General features: G+C 42.2%; 1 protein-coding gene across 2 annotated transcripts in view; it reads right to left on the bottom strand.

Moving 5' to 3' along the window:
- COLEC11 (collectin subfamily member 11) overlaps positions 1-12,719 on the bottom strand; it is a 52,136-nt gene extending 39,417 nt beyond the window's left edge. For both annotated transcript variants that reach the window (XM_050950984.1, XM_050950985.1), the window contains exon 1: positions 7,479-12,719. The gene's annotated coding sequence lies outside the window, so the exon portion shown is untranslated. The remainder of the gene's footprint in view (positions 1-7,478) is intronic.
- Between the last annotated feature and the right edge of the window lie 2,238 nt (positions 12,720-14,957).

Raw genomic sequence — 14,957 nt, 5'->3', positions numbered from 1 at the left:
CTCCCTGATGTTATCGCCCATCCCCTACTCTGCACAGCAAGCAGGAGGATCCCGGGAGCAGCTGACCAGGAGCTCCAAGGCAGAGGAGCAACGCAGCTGCAGAGCAGCACAGGGCGGGGCACTTGAACACATCACCGCTGTGCACAGCTCTGTTAACAAAGTGCACGGCCCTTGATTCACTCCTGGGCGGCCACATGACCATGCAGTGTAGAGGGAACACAGTGTACAACCATTCTGATTATGAAATTAGAGGTGAGCCCAAGCTAGAAAGTTCAAATACAGATCTGGATTTAAATTTTCCCAGAATGTGGAGGAATTTCAGTTATAGTGATTTGTTGGTGCATTCTGCAGAGATAGGGGCCAAACACAAAGTTTAGATTCAGCTCTAAAGTTTGACATGTTCTGATGTAGGGTTTTGATTCCCACCTGTCTCTTTTTGTAATTATTTTTAAAAGGGGAATAAGAGCAACTAATCAGAGGGGTAGCCGTGTTAGTCTGAATCTGTAAAAGCAGCAAAGAATCCTGTGGCACCTTATAGACTAACAGACATTTTGGAGCATGAGCTTTCGTGGGTGTATTCACCCACAAAAGCTCATGCTCCAAAACATCTGTTAGTCTATAAGGTGCTACAGGATTCTTTGCTGCTTTTACAAGAGCAACTAAGGTTAATGTATTGAAAAAGATTAACTAGTAAAATAGTTTAAATGATGGTGGGTGGATCATTTTCATACATTGTTATACTTGGAAATTAAATGCTAATGGTTGACTTAAAAGGTTTGCATGATGGGCTGCAAAGACAAAAAACTAGAGACATGAAAAAATATCTAAATGTCAATGCTACAGATTTCTGTAAATGGGAACATAACTGTTGGTGTCACTAACCAACTGTAAACTCCATTAATGAACTGTAAATTCTACAACCCAAGAAGCAGGGGAAAAGTTGTGTCAAAAATATAACACACTTTGGACTCTGCTGCTGAAGAGCCATAAGGTTTGTGGAAGAAGGCAAAAGAGTAAATCTAAGCCGATGTGAAGTTCAGGAAGGCTAATTGACTCATAGGAAGTCATGGGTTACTCCATAAAGATACATTTAACTCTACTTCAACAGCTGTTCTGCCGCTACAGAGCTTGTGAGGTTCAGACCTGGGTGTATATATGGCTCCCCTTACCACACTTGGAGAGGTTGACTAGTTTCTCAGAGAAAAAAAATGTTTTTAAAACAATGGACCAAATATATTGCTGGTGAGCTCCATCAGAAGTCAATGGAATTATATTAGGATAAGTTTATTCTACTACATGTGAGCTGAAGATGTAAAGATTTTACATGATATAAAGAAAAAAGTGTATAATTTTATTTCATTTCTCATTAATTATTGGTTATTGATTGCTATATATCTTACATAATATTTCTCTCAGAATATCATACTCATGGTCTCAGTCAGATGACAAGATCCCTGATACTTTTTCACCTGCTGAAAGATTTTCAAATGTGGTCAGTGATTTTGGGTGCCCATCTTGAGACACATTGGATCTAATTTTTAATTATGCTGAGCACTTGAACTTCCCCAGGGGGTTCAGTTATAAGTGCTCAACGCTTCTGAAAACCAGGTCCCCTCATTGTCTCAGTTATGCCCTGTAAAAATGACTGCAGGTGACCTCGTTAGTGCACCCAGTTGCACTTATTTGTAAGAACCAAGAGAGTGAGACACCCTAATTTAGTGGACGCTTTTGAAAATATTGGCCATAAATTGGAATAAAAGTTGTTTCTTTACTGTGTAGCAAGATCAGGGGAGAGCTGTGTGAAATTTGGCACTTTCAGCTAAAAAGGATCTACATTGTTACCAACCACAAGGATTCAAAAATCATGAGTCAAGCTACAAAGAATCATGAATTTAAAAAAAAATCTCATGATTTTTAAGCCAATTTATTTTAGTTTGTCATTGATTTCTGAGCCTTTAGGGTGCATGCAGGTCATATTTACAAGCTTCTCTACAACCCCAAACACTATAAACTTATACTTTAAAAAAAAAAGAAAAAAGAAAGCTGAGATTCTCTAGGAGCCAGGGCTTTTAAAAACTACCAAATATTCCAAGTCTCACAATAAAATCATGAGAGTTGCCACCCCTTCCATATAGCTGTAATGGCTTAAACTCCATGGCAAATAAGGATATTAATAAACTAAGCCCTTCTACTCTCGAATCCTCCCCAAATGGCTGCAGAGAGAAACATGACCCATAGCTACCCCCAGCTTCCTCCTTTCTACATTCAGAGAGTTCTAGCTCAAGTTCTGGGCTCAAGCACAGTAATATGGCACCACAGAAAGGTGATCTAGCAGGTAACCCACTCATAAATTATTTAAGGCTTTAGAGATTAAAACCAACACCTGGAGCTCTACTCACAATCAGTGCAGGTTACATAGGGTGCTGTCCCTTTTTAATATCTGCACTGGCTCTTCTTTAAGCTGGCCCTTTCTGGGTTACCTAGAGAGGTGATGGAATCTCCTTCCTTAGAGGGTTTTAAGGTCAGGCTTGACAAAGCCCTGGCTGGGATGATTTAGTTGGGGATTGGTCCCGCTGATGTCACTTCCAACCCTGATATTCTATGATTTTATGATTTCTGCCATGCTCCTACCAACTTCTTGTATGCATTTTATGAGATCGTTCTCTTCTGTGATTCAGTCTAGAAGGTTAGTTGCAGTGAACCCATTAATGACAGCAGTGTCAAACACCAGAGAGAGAATGATGCTGTTGCCTGCTGGTTAGGGCACCCTCCCTGGAAGGTAGAAGACCCTGGATCCAGTCCCCCTACTCCAATCACTTTTTCATTATTTATCCACAATGGAATGGTTTCAACAGGAGAGAATGAGCGAGCCCCTACATCAGAATATTCCAAAGTCCAGTGGTTAGAGCACGCTTAAGAGACCCCTTGTTCAAATCCTCTCTCCTCTTCTGGTAAAGGTGTGGGGGGAAATTGAACCTGGGTCTCCACATCCCAGATGAGTGCTCTAACTGCTAGGCTAAGAGTTATAGAGGTGGGGACCACCACCTCCTCATCCCCCTGCTTTGTGTGAGAGCCTAACTCAGTCCCATAAGAAATATCTTAGGCGCCTAAGCCACCTGGAGTCAGGAGGCACATTCCCGTTCGTGTAATGCTAAGCAAAGCTAGACATCTCCCTGCAGTTAGGTGCCTCTCTCTGAGAGAGGGGCAGGGTTTAGCACACTCGCCCCCCTGAACATTTCCCCTTGGCTAATTTTAGCAGTTCCCCCTACCTAGTGTTCTGGCTTTTGGAGATGGCATTGGTAGGCATCTCTGTCCCCCCCCATGTGTTGTATAGAAAACCTAGATGTCCAACTCAGGCTTTGTGGATCAAGTGTTGTTCCTTTTATTTTCTAGACTCTGCGATGCTCAGCATTGGTACCCCTAAGTCCCTTTAGGATCCCACCCTTCATGGCATTTTGAAAAGCACCATTGGGAGTTAGGTGTATAGTAGGATTTTCAAAAGCACCTAGAAGCCTAATTACAACTTTAGAATCCTAAATAACTTTAAAAATCTGTCTCTCTGTCCTTCAGTTCCCTCTCTGTAAAATGGGGATAACACTTCCCTACCTCACAGGGTGATTGTGAAGATAACTACATTAAAGATGGTGAGGTGCTCATCACTATAGGATCTGGAGGCCACAGAAGTACCTTAGTTCGATATGAGTGAACCCATGATAATCACTGGGATTTGATACTGCCTATGAGCAAACATGGTTTTCCAAACACAGATGACGTTTTCAACTGCTAACATTTCAGAGGCTGGCTAGTTTGCAGGTGGCTGATGACTAGAGTTGGGCTAATTTTCTGGGTTATTTGGGGGCTGGTAAAGGGTGGGTTGGAGAATAAAACAGTATTTTTTATCCACAGAAATTTGACCAAAAAATGGAAAAAAAATTTTTTTGTGGAAGATTTCCTTACTAAACGTTGAGTTTTTTTGGCAAAACTGAAAGTTTTGGGCCAAAATCAAGAGATGTAATGTCTCCGGGGAGTTGTAGTATGCTCCTCATGTCTCCATTCTCTTCTAGGGGCCAAGGTCACCAGCTGGACTACATCTCCCATAATGCACAGGTTTACCCCTGCAAAAGGGTGATGTAGTGTAGGAGATGTAGTGCATCTAGCAGGGCCAATGCAAGGATGTTTCGCACCCTAGGTGAAACTTCCACCTTGCGGTCCCCCCCGCCCCAGCAGCTCCCCCCCTCCACCATGAGGCGCCCCCCTTGTGGCAGCTCCCCATCCCCCACCCTCCGCCCTGAGGCACCCCCTCTAGCTCACCTCTGCTCCACGCACGAGCACGAGCACCCCAAGCACGCCATTGCTGCTTCACTTCTCCCACCTCCCAGGCTTGCGGCGCCTAAGCTGATTGGCGCCGCAAGCCTAGGAGGTGGGAGAAGTGAAGCGGCCACGGAGTGCTCGGGGAGGAGGCGGGGCAGGGGTGAGCTGGGGCGGGGTGGGGCGGGGAGTTCCCTTGCATGCCGCCCCCCCACCTTACTTGCTGCAGGCGGTCCTCCCCGCGCTCCCCTGCCCCAGCTCCCTCCACCTAAATGCCGGCGGCGACCGGGGTGGCCGAAGATCCGGCTGCTGCAGTCACTGCCGAAGAAAATGGCGCCCCCCAAATGCCAGGGTCCTAGGCAACCGCCTAGGTCGCCTAAATGATTGCACCGGCCCTGGAAGCTAGGGATCCTAGCCCATAGAGAAGAATGGGGACTTGCAGCAAACTACAACTTCCATTTTTAGCCAAAATACTTCTAGGATTTGGCTGAAATATTTTGGTTAAAAAGAAAATTAATGAAATTTTCCACAGAAAAGACACTTTTTTTTGTAAAGTTGTGTCAAAACCCCAATTTTCTGTCCAAAAAAAGTTTAAACAGAAAACTTTTGAGCAATCCCTAACGTAGAGTAAAAATGAAGTTTTTAAAGCTACATGAATTCACTCAGAGAGATATCAACATGGTAGCCCCACTATAAGTTATGTCAGCAGTCCCCAACTTTTTTGTGTCCAGTAGCACATTCAAGTTTTCAAAAGAGTGTGGCGGGAGCCAACAATTTTTCAAGACTTATTTTGTATTTGTACATTAAATAATACAAAAAACATCATTTAATATAACATAATATATGAACCCAGAGAGAAAAGAGAAGCTGGAGAGAAGCCGCGAGGACAGAAAACAGTGGCGCCCACAGCCAGGGCCGGCACTTCCATTTAGGCAACCTAGGCGGTCACCAAGGGCACTAGGATTTGCGGGGGGTGGCATTTTGCCACCCTTGGCAGCAATTCGGCGGCGGGGGGTTCTTCCGCGCTCCAGGTCTTCGGCGGCAATTCTGCAGCGGGTCCTTCACTCGCTCTGGGACCCGCCGCCAAAGTGCTCCAAAGACCGGGAGCCGCGGAAGGAACCCCCCCCCGCCACAGAATTGCCACCAACGACCGGGAGCGCGGAAGGACCCTCGCCGAGGGCGCCAAAAACCCTGGCGCCGCTCCCGCCCACAGCCTGCAGCCCCAGAGTTATCTGTCCCCGTCAGGCGTGGGGCTGCGGCTTGTCTCCCCTGCTGGGAACAGAAAACACTATGCTCGCAGCCTGAGTTCTATGTCCCCATCGAGTGTGGGGCCGCAGCTTCTCTCCTCTGCTGGGCAGTAGGCAGGTGCACATAAATGCCCCGACAGGCGCCATGGTGCCCGCGGGCACCACATTGGGGACCACTGAGTTATGTGATAGGACTCTGCTGCTTCCACAATGCAGTTTTGTATTGGTCATCAGGCAAAGTCACAGGTTTGGCTATGAATTTGGATTATGACTTGCATACTCCTATTGAAAGAGTTAGTGATACAGAACAAATTTTTAGATGATTCTATGTTGGCAGATGTTCACATCTAGGGTGAATTTTCTAAAGACAATCAAACATTCTTAAAGGGACAGTCAACGTAAAAAACCCACTTCTTGTCAGAAACATTTTTTTTAATCTCTTATTTGTATTACAGCAGTGTCTAGAGACCCTAACCAACAACATCAGCACTGCATTATGTCACACACTGAATAAACACAGTAAAAGTCAGTATCTGCCCCAGAAGCTTACAAGTAATCCTTCAGGTTACTATAAATGAAAAGATTATGGAAGAAAATATTCACAGAATCAACTACAGGATCAGAGCCACAATATCATCTTTTTGCCTGGTATCTGTTTCAGTTCTAATCAAAATCAGTTGGATTTCAAAGCATGAAAATTAAAATGCAATATCTTTTTAATAATATACATTTAGGTATCTTGATCAAAATTTTACAGGCATTTTTAATAAGTGATATCATAGAAGGACTGGGAATTTGATTCATAAAAATGACATCAATGATCTTTTCTTTAAATCAATGGTTGGTTTACATCCTCCAATATCTTTACAGCTTTAAATGAGCATGCGCATAAATATGAAGTATCTAACACCAAAATACTCCACAAACCAGCTGCTGAGAATGGAAAAATTGCTATTATCTTTCAGTTACATTTTCAGAGTAACTAGTGACTAGTAATTTGTAATAATTTAATCTCAGGAGTTTTTTATTTCTTTGTATGAAAAGTGTAAAATAAAGTGGTGCATTTCACTTCTCTAATTAGATACTCAATTTTATAAGAAACGTTTCCCCTCCCAAACCTCACAGCCAATATCCATTATCTATAAGCTGCATATATATAAACCTTTAATTTTAATAAAGTTTCCCTTTATCCAATATACCACTAATCCCAGTCCTAATTATCCTTGACTCAATCTCTACTGAGTTACCCCTTTACTAGCCATTACTGTATTCTGTCATTATTGGATCCTCTACAATCTACTTCAGTATGACACCACTGCCACATGTCTTCTTGCAATGTATCCTTTGCATTGGGAGCTATATTATAAACTCATCTTTCGTAATAGATGAAGACTTCCTGGTGCCCCAGAACAGAAAGACTGAGAAATGTGTTTAGCATTTCTAGTCTTAAATGGCTATATTGATTATATTATGAAGAATCACAGCCAGGTCTCTCTTGCCACTCTGGCAATTAAATCACATGTGTTCTAACCAGACAAAGATGCTATGCTGAAATTACTAAAATCAGAACCAGTGGCTCTGAAAAGTTAATACATTTCAATTTCAGTTGTTAAAAACAAAACAAAAATTAAAAAATCTTATTTTAATTCACTTTCTCTTGCTCAGAAGTATCTTTGACACTCTCACAAACCCCAAGTTAAACAGGGATTTTTTTAGCTAAATCAGGCTTTTGCAAGCAGTAAGGTCCACATTATCTCTCAGAATACAGTATATCAAACTTTGTTTCTTATCCTGCACCTAACCCACAACAGTTGTCAGACATACTTTGAATGTTGCCACTCACATGTCCAGTCTCTATCTTACATCCAGACTTTTTCCTCCTTACATGCTTCTAATCAGTAAAACTGCAAAAGTCTCTCCTACCTTATGATTGCTGAGAAAATGGGGACTGCAGAGCACACTCTGCCTTCAGGGAAATTGCACAGATGACCCTCATGCTGCTGTTTACAGAAATCTGACAGTTTTTAATTTGAAAAGATGTTGTCTTTTGCTTTTGGACAGTTCAACAAATCAGACAGAACAGTTGCAAGTGTTATCTGTAAACAACTTCCTGTTTGAAATAGATCAGCTGTCCTGCAGCACAATAATTAGGAAAGAAGTGTGGGAAAACTGAAGAGGTCTATGATGTAAGCTGCTTATTTTGGGAATGTACTTTTTTGGAAATGCATTCTCATTGTCCCCTCCCCCTCACTAACAGAGAACCCCTTTGTAACCATTTAGATCCAACTAACCATACACACGTTCTCACCAGAGCACAATTTTCCTGCATTGCTTTAATTTCAGCAGCTGATATTCAAAAGACGGTGAGTCAAGGGTCCTACTAAAATTCCAATGTATGTAATTAATACATTCTTCCTCTACCCCAATTTCCCCTATTTTTGCAATTGGCCAAAGTATTTTTCACTTCTAGAGTAAAGCATGCCACTGTTTAAAGAGCAGAAACTCCACACACTGCACAATAATGTAAATACTCAATTCTCCACATGGCTGGTCTCTTCCAAGCCTTTCTGTTTTCTTTACCCATATGGAACTATCCATTGACAAAGGGAAGTTCTATGCCTGTTGAGGGAGAAGAACATTCAGAAATTCTACACTATAACTCCTGAATTGGTCTATTATGTTGTTGCTGTTTACTCTTAAACAGTTGTCACATTTTAACCCTTCGGTATATAATGGCACTTCAGTGCCGAGAGAAGTAATTCATATATACTTTAAGCATCAGAGTTTTCCTCCATGGTCCTAAAGGAACAGCCAAAAAGTCACCTTGCCAATGGGAATCCCCAGGTGTTCTGAAGTCATTGTCGCTGGCTCTCCTACCCTCTGCACAGGAGGCACATCAGGGATGGACAAGGATCAGAGATAAATCCTTTGCATTCTGACTGATCTCGGCCATTGTTGGACAGGTGATCAAGGAGGACATAAAAGGTGATTTAGACCCCTTTGTCTCCCTTCCCATTACCCCAGCACAAGCTTTGTCAAGATCATGCTTGGCACAGCTCAGGATTAAGTCCCATGTGCATTTTTGTAGTCAGTATCGCCGATAAAGCCCTTAGGGAGCCATTTGGATGTGCAAAGGCAGATTCATTAAAAAAACCTACTCCCCCCTTTTTGTCACCACAAACAACTGTGGCCCACATTATACTAACAATTAACTAGTCTCTAACAAAGGGCTCATACATTTATTTGTAACTTGCAATGTAAAGTTTCTTACAGAAATATCAACAGCACAGCTAGAGTTAAAAATCTGAAGAGCTTTTTCCATTATAAATATAGATCCTCAGGGTTTAATCTCTTGGCCAGTTCATTTCCACATTAGGCTGGAACCTGGCAAACAACCCACTTCTTAAAATTATTTTTCAATAATTATTAGAGATTAAAACTTGACTAGATGATGGTAAAATTACATCAGTGCAAAAAGCTCAAAGAGAGGGGACATACTAATGTAAATGTAGAAAAGCCACAATGTCAAATTAAGGGTCTAATCCTATTTACCTTTACTTACATAAGAAGTGCCACTGACTTCAGTGACAATAAAGGGGCAATCAGCATTACACAGAATTGGGTACATATAGCAATGCTCCCAATGGAATGCTAAGGAAACTGTTTGACATAATGCAGCAAAATGAATTCAGTTCAAGTCTTCGACGATCATGTTACAATGGCAATGTAACATATTTAGATACATATTTAAATCTCTCTACATAAACACAACTTTGAGAGACAAGTATAAAGAGAATAAAAAAAAATCTTTGAAGGAAGTTAGCAGCAAAAGAGATATTAAACATTAAGGGATTTACAAGTAAATAAGAATATAGAAAGGCTGAATAAAAGAAGCAAAAAAATCAAAGAGTGCTAAGGGGAAGACCAGGCACTGTAGTGAGAATGCATTCCTGAGTGCTTTTTTCCCAAAAAAAGGGGAAAAAAAGAAAGAGAAATCATTAATGACTTTGGTTCATTTAAGGAGAAAGAAATGGTTTTTCTAACGGAGAGAGAAGGATGGATTTCCTAGCAGAAAACAAGAAGAAGAAAAAATAATCGAAAAAAAACACTTGAAAGCTGGAAGGTGCTTTTCCCAAAAATCACCAGGCGTTCACCCTGCACGTGGAATAAAGGACTGGCCCCTAAACCCACTTCTTAAAATAAATAAAATAAAATAAATAAATAGAAAAGACTAAGGGTTGATCTACACTGCGGGGGGAAATCGATCTTAGATACGCAACTTCAGCTACGTGAATAACGTAGCTGAAGTCGAATATCTAAGATCGGATTACTCACCCGTCTTCACTGCGCGGGATCGATGTCCGTGGCTCCCCCTGTCGATTCCGCAACTCCGTTAGGGTTGGTGGAGTTCCGGAATCGATATAAGTGCGCTCGGGGATCGATATATCGCATCTAGATGAGACGCGATATATCGATCCCCGAGCAATCGATTTTAACCCGCCGATACGGCGGGTAGTCTAGACGTAGCCTGAGAGCGATCTTAACCCAGTTGACACAACTCCCACTGAAGTCATGGAGTGCAGGATCACACTCTATGAAGAAAGTTCTGCCTAGGGAACAAAACCCATCAACAACCTTAAACTATTTAAAATAATAAATCAAACAGTTTTAACCACGATGCCCCTGTGAGAGTGTCACAAATACAATTCCAGTACTTCAGAGAGTAGCAACTGTTCCCTCTATTCTTCTGTGGGCACTCAGCACTGCACAAAGTGGCAGGGAGGGGAAGCAGCAGCTCTGTGATCCTGCCCTCCTGTTCAACAGCTCACTAGTGGCACAGCCAGTGCAGAACCTCTGCCCTTTGGGCCATTCAGAAAGGGAATGTACCATCTTGTGCTCACCCGGGGGGTGGCCAATCGAAAGGGGTGGCATGTCTGTCCATTGTTGGGGTGGCACGTCCGGGTAGGTGGTGACGGCACTTCGGTGGCAACTCAATCAGTCCACTTTATTTTCTGGGGCAATTCGGTGGCGGGTCCTTCACTCCCCGTCTTCCTTGGCGGCACTTCGGCAGAAACGTAATCATCTTCTTTTTCTTTTCTTTTTTTCCTCGACGCTTGGGGCAGCAAAAAAGCTGGAGCCGGCCCTGCCTGTGGCAGTGCAAATCTATGCTACTCTTCATTTAGGCTGGTATCTAAACACACTTTGGCCCTGCATGAAGCAGATAGGAAAGCAGTGTAATAGACAAGAATGGCAACACGGGAAATAGACAATAACAAGTAGAGCAGGGGTTCTCAAACTGAGGGTTGGAACCCCTCAGGGGGTTGCAAGATTATTACATGGAGGGTCACAAGCTGTCAGCCTCCACCTGAAACCCTGCTTTGCCTCCAGCATTTATAATGGTGTTAAATATATTTAAAAAGTGTTTTTAATGTATAAGGAGGGGTCCACACTCAGGAGTGTGCTATGTGGAAAGGGGCACCAGTACAAAAGTTTGAGAACCACTGAGATAGAGGGTTATTCAGGGCCAAGGAAAGTCTGGGGATAAATCTGGGGCCTATCCTCTGAGGATCTTAGAACATTTCATAACCATTAATATATCCGTGGAATAAGTATTATCATCCCCATTTTACGATGGAAAACAAACAATCTACATTAGTATTCCCACCATTGCTACCAACACAGATCTACAAACATGGGAAATATCAAAAGGAAAAGGTGAATCTAACCACCACTAAATTTTAAGACCAGATTTATAAAGGTATTTAGGTGCCTACATCTGCAGATAGGTGGCTCTACAATCTCCAACTTTAGGCACCTCTATACCTTTATAAATCTTGCCCTTATGGTGTGCCAGCACAGCAGCTTCCCAGCATGATTATACAGACATGATTGATAGCTCAAGCAGATCTCACTAAAACTAGCAGCGTGGCCACAGGGACAGCTCAGCCCAGTCACTCAGGTACGATCCCATGTGACCCCAAGTGCATATTGAGATGGCTAGCCCAAGCCACCACCAGCACATTGCTGTTTTTAGTACACTAGCTCAAGCAGAGCTCACATGTGTCTGTCTACCCATGATGGGAAGCACCTACACAACTGCTGTACAGATATACCCTAGTCTCTCCCTTGCTGCTCTGGAGACAAATCAAATCTGAGTCAGAGACAAAGGGGGATGTGCTTCCTCCTGAAGAGCTTGCCAGTGCAATATTGTCTAATTGAGAGTGCTTGGTGGTTAAACAGTAAATTTATCATGTAACTGTGACTATAGCAACTTGTTGCAAAGCACATAAAAGAGAGAACCTTGATTGCAGTAATTAATGGGGCAGCGTGGATCTGTTAATCTGTGTGCTGTGAGGAAGGAAATCTTGCAGTAAGAATCTTTCCTCTTCTTGGTCAAAAGACAGTCCACAAACCCAAATAACGGCTAGAGGAAGCTGTTAGGCTCAACTTTGTCTAGGGAGCAGCTTACCAGATGTGTGTGTCAATTTTTCCCCTGCTCCCCTCTTTGGTACAGTGTAGTGTAAGTTACTGCAGCACTTTTCAGGGTGCTACTTATTCCTCTGTCCAATTCCAGTAATCATTGCAAGAGGGACAAGGGCAGACATGGCAGAGCTACAGCTCTACCCACTTCCTCAGCATGAGAACCACTTCCATGGACCCTGTTTACCCAACTTGTGGCCAAAGGTGCAACTGAGGCAGTGTGGCCAGGAAAGGGGCAGAGTCCTTACCTGCTCAGCCATGTTACTGTTTAGGACAACCTAGTCTACTGGGATTTCATTAGAGTAGGACTGTGCCAGTTTTTAAACCTAATATAAATTATTTGCAAACAGTTTATAAAGTTCTGATACAGCACCAAGGTTCTGCAAGTCTCCTAAAATGAAGAGGAAGGATGTAGTTAGGGCACTAGTATAGGATTTAATAAGAGCAAGGCCTTCCATGTATCTTTGGGCAAGTCACTTAAAGCACAAGGGATAATAGCACTTCCCTATCTCACAGGGGAACAGGGTGGGTGGCGGTGAGGAATAATGAGTTTATAAATTGTGAGATGCTCAGACATTACAGTACTAGTGGGCAACTAGAATGCTGTGAGACAGGACTGCACATCTGAACTGCAATACGCAGATGTACTAATTTCTGAATATGTTGCTCTGTCACACATTTTTTGTAAGACAAGATCTCCCCCTCCCACCCACCCAAACCCACACTCAATCCACTCCACCTTAAACAACTAGGCAAGCTACCAGCTGATGAGATTGCAAAGGGTTACTGACTCAAAACCAGCAATTTTGATCACATAGGAGATCTCCATTACTAGCCTGCCTGTGAACACACCGCCTTCCCAATATCAGCTTCAATAGCCAGACAAGTGTCTGACCAAACTATCACACTGGGCAAGCTATATCTAAGATTTCCAGAGGGGTCCACACCTCCATTTGAAGTGTTTTAGGGGCCTGCTCATGAAAAAAGGTTGCAAACCACTGCTCTAGAGATGTTTTAAGGAGAGAGGTGCTACCCTTGATCCTTGTACATGACTGTCCAACATATGGCTCAGAAACTAAATTCAACTTGCTTGTATCTGTGGCCTTTGGGATATTTTTATTAATAATGGAAGCTACATTCTGAAGTTTCTAAGCTGCAAAAAGCCTTCCAGATATGAACCAATGCAGTGATGCTACTGTGAGTCTACAGATAGCTTCAGACAATGTTAAGGCTCCTGTCTTCTATTAACTTAATTGGAGCATAAAATTTGAAATCCAAAACACTTCATTAGAGGTCACTAATCGTCTTAGTGAATGAAACAAAAAAGGGATTGGATTAAAACCACAGAGATAAGAACTTTTAAGTTATTGCAAGGAAGAACAGGAGACAGACATGAAAGAGGGAAGTAGTGATGGTGGCACAGTGGGTATATTTTCTTCAATTGACACTGTATTAAAGGCACTTATTCAAGCCCAGATTCCACCCTTGATTCCTGTGCATTTCCCACAGATAATCAGTGAGCATCATGTTGATAGATGGTAGTATATAATCAAATGTGTACCCCATAAATTGCCACAATTAGTGGCCCTCTCCACTGAAGGAGAGATATTGCCCTATACACTCCAGGCACCAGGGCGTGGAGGGGGATGATGAAAAAAAAATGCTGAGACCTCTTGCTGCTGCAGAATTGTTCCATTCCTTCTGCAGTATTTGAGAGTGAGCAACTGGTGCCTCTTAATACAAGGCTGCTTCTGTCCTACTAAAGAGAGGGCATGCTGGGTGGACCAAAGCTGCAAGCAAAGTCCTTCTCCTGCACAGCTTCAGGAGAATAGATTGCTAGCACAGTGGAAAAGGGGAGCAAAAGAAAAAAAAAAAAAGGTGGCAGTAAACTCAGAAACTTGTAAAATGGCTGATTAAAGGATCCACTTGGAGCCACTCATTAGGTAGGAAGAGATGTGTGTGTTAAGAGCTTTGGTGTTTGAAAAACCAGCACCCATGGGGAAAGCTTAAGATATATTAGAAGACAGGGAGGTAAATGTTAATTCATTCTTCTAATTGAATGCTGACTGCAACAGGAAAGCCACTTGCTAAAGTAGCTATCAGATACTGCTCTGGGCAAATGTGATGCCTTACTCCACATGTGGTGGAGATGACAGTCAACTGTTTAAAGTAGCATGGATATTTAGTAAGGCTATTGATTAACCACACACTTAACTCATGTGATTAACTGGAAAAAACTATTGATTAAAACTGATTGTATTCTATTGCATAACAGTGCAATTAAAGTGAAATTTATTAAATATTTTGAATGTCTTTCTACATTTTAAAATATACTGATTTCACTTGCAACAGAACACAGTGTACAGTGCTCAATTATTTATATATATTTGCATTCTAAAAACAAAATTAGAATTTTTCTAGTCACCTCATGCAAGTACTGTAGTACAATCTCTATCGTGAAAGCACAACTTACAAATGTAGATTTTTTTTGTTGCAAAACTGCACTCAAACAAAACAATGTAAAACTTTAGGGCATATAAGTCCACTCACTCCTATTTCTTGTTCAGCCATTCATGAAGACAAACAAGTTTGGTTACATTTACTGGAGATAATGCGACTGCTTATTATTTACATCAGAAAGTGAGAACAGACGCTCACACTTTTGTAGTCTGCATTGCAAAGTATTTACGTACCAGATATGCTAAACATTCATATATCCCTTCATGCTTCAGCCACCACTCCAGAGGCTATGCTCGTGACACTCGTTAAAAAAAATACGTTAATTGTGTGACTGATCTCCTTCGGGGAGAACTATGTCTCCTGCTCTGTTTTACCCACATTCTGCCATATATTTCATGTTATAGCAGTCTTGGATGATGACCCAGCACATTAGTTTTAAAAACACTTTCACTGCAGATCTGA

Source organism: Gopherus flavomarginatus, chromosome 4, assembly GCF_025201925.1.
Source record: "Gopherus flavomarginatus isolate rGopFla2 chromosome 4, rGopFla2.mat.asm, whole genome shotgun sequence".
Taxonomy (NCBI): Eukaryota; Metazoa; Chordata; order Testudines; family Testudinidae; genus Gopherus; species Gopherus flavomarginatus.
Note: the sequence above shows the minus strand (reverse complement) of the source record. Positions and strands in the feature narration are given on the sequence as shown.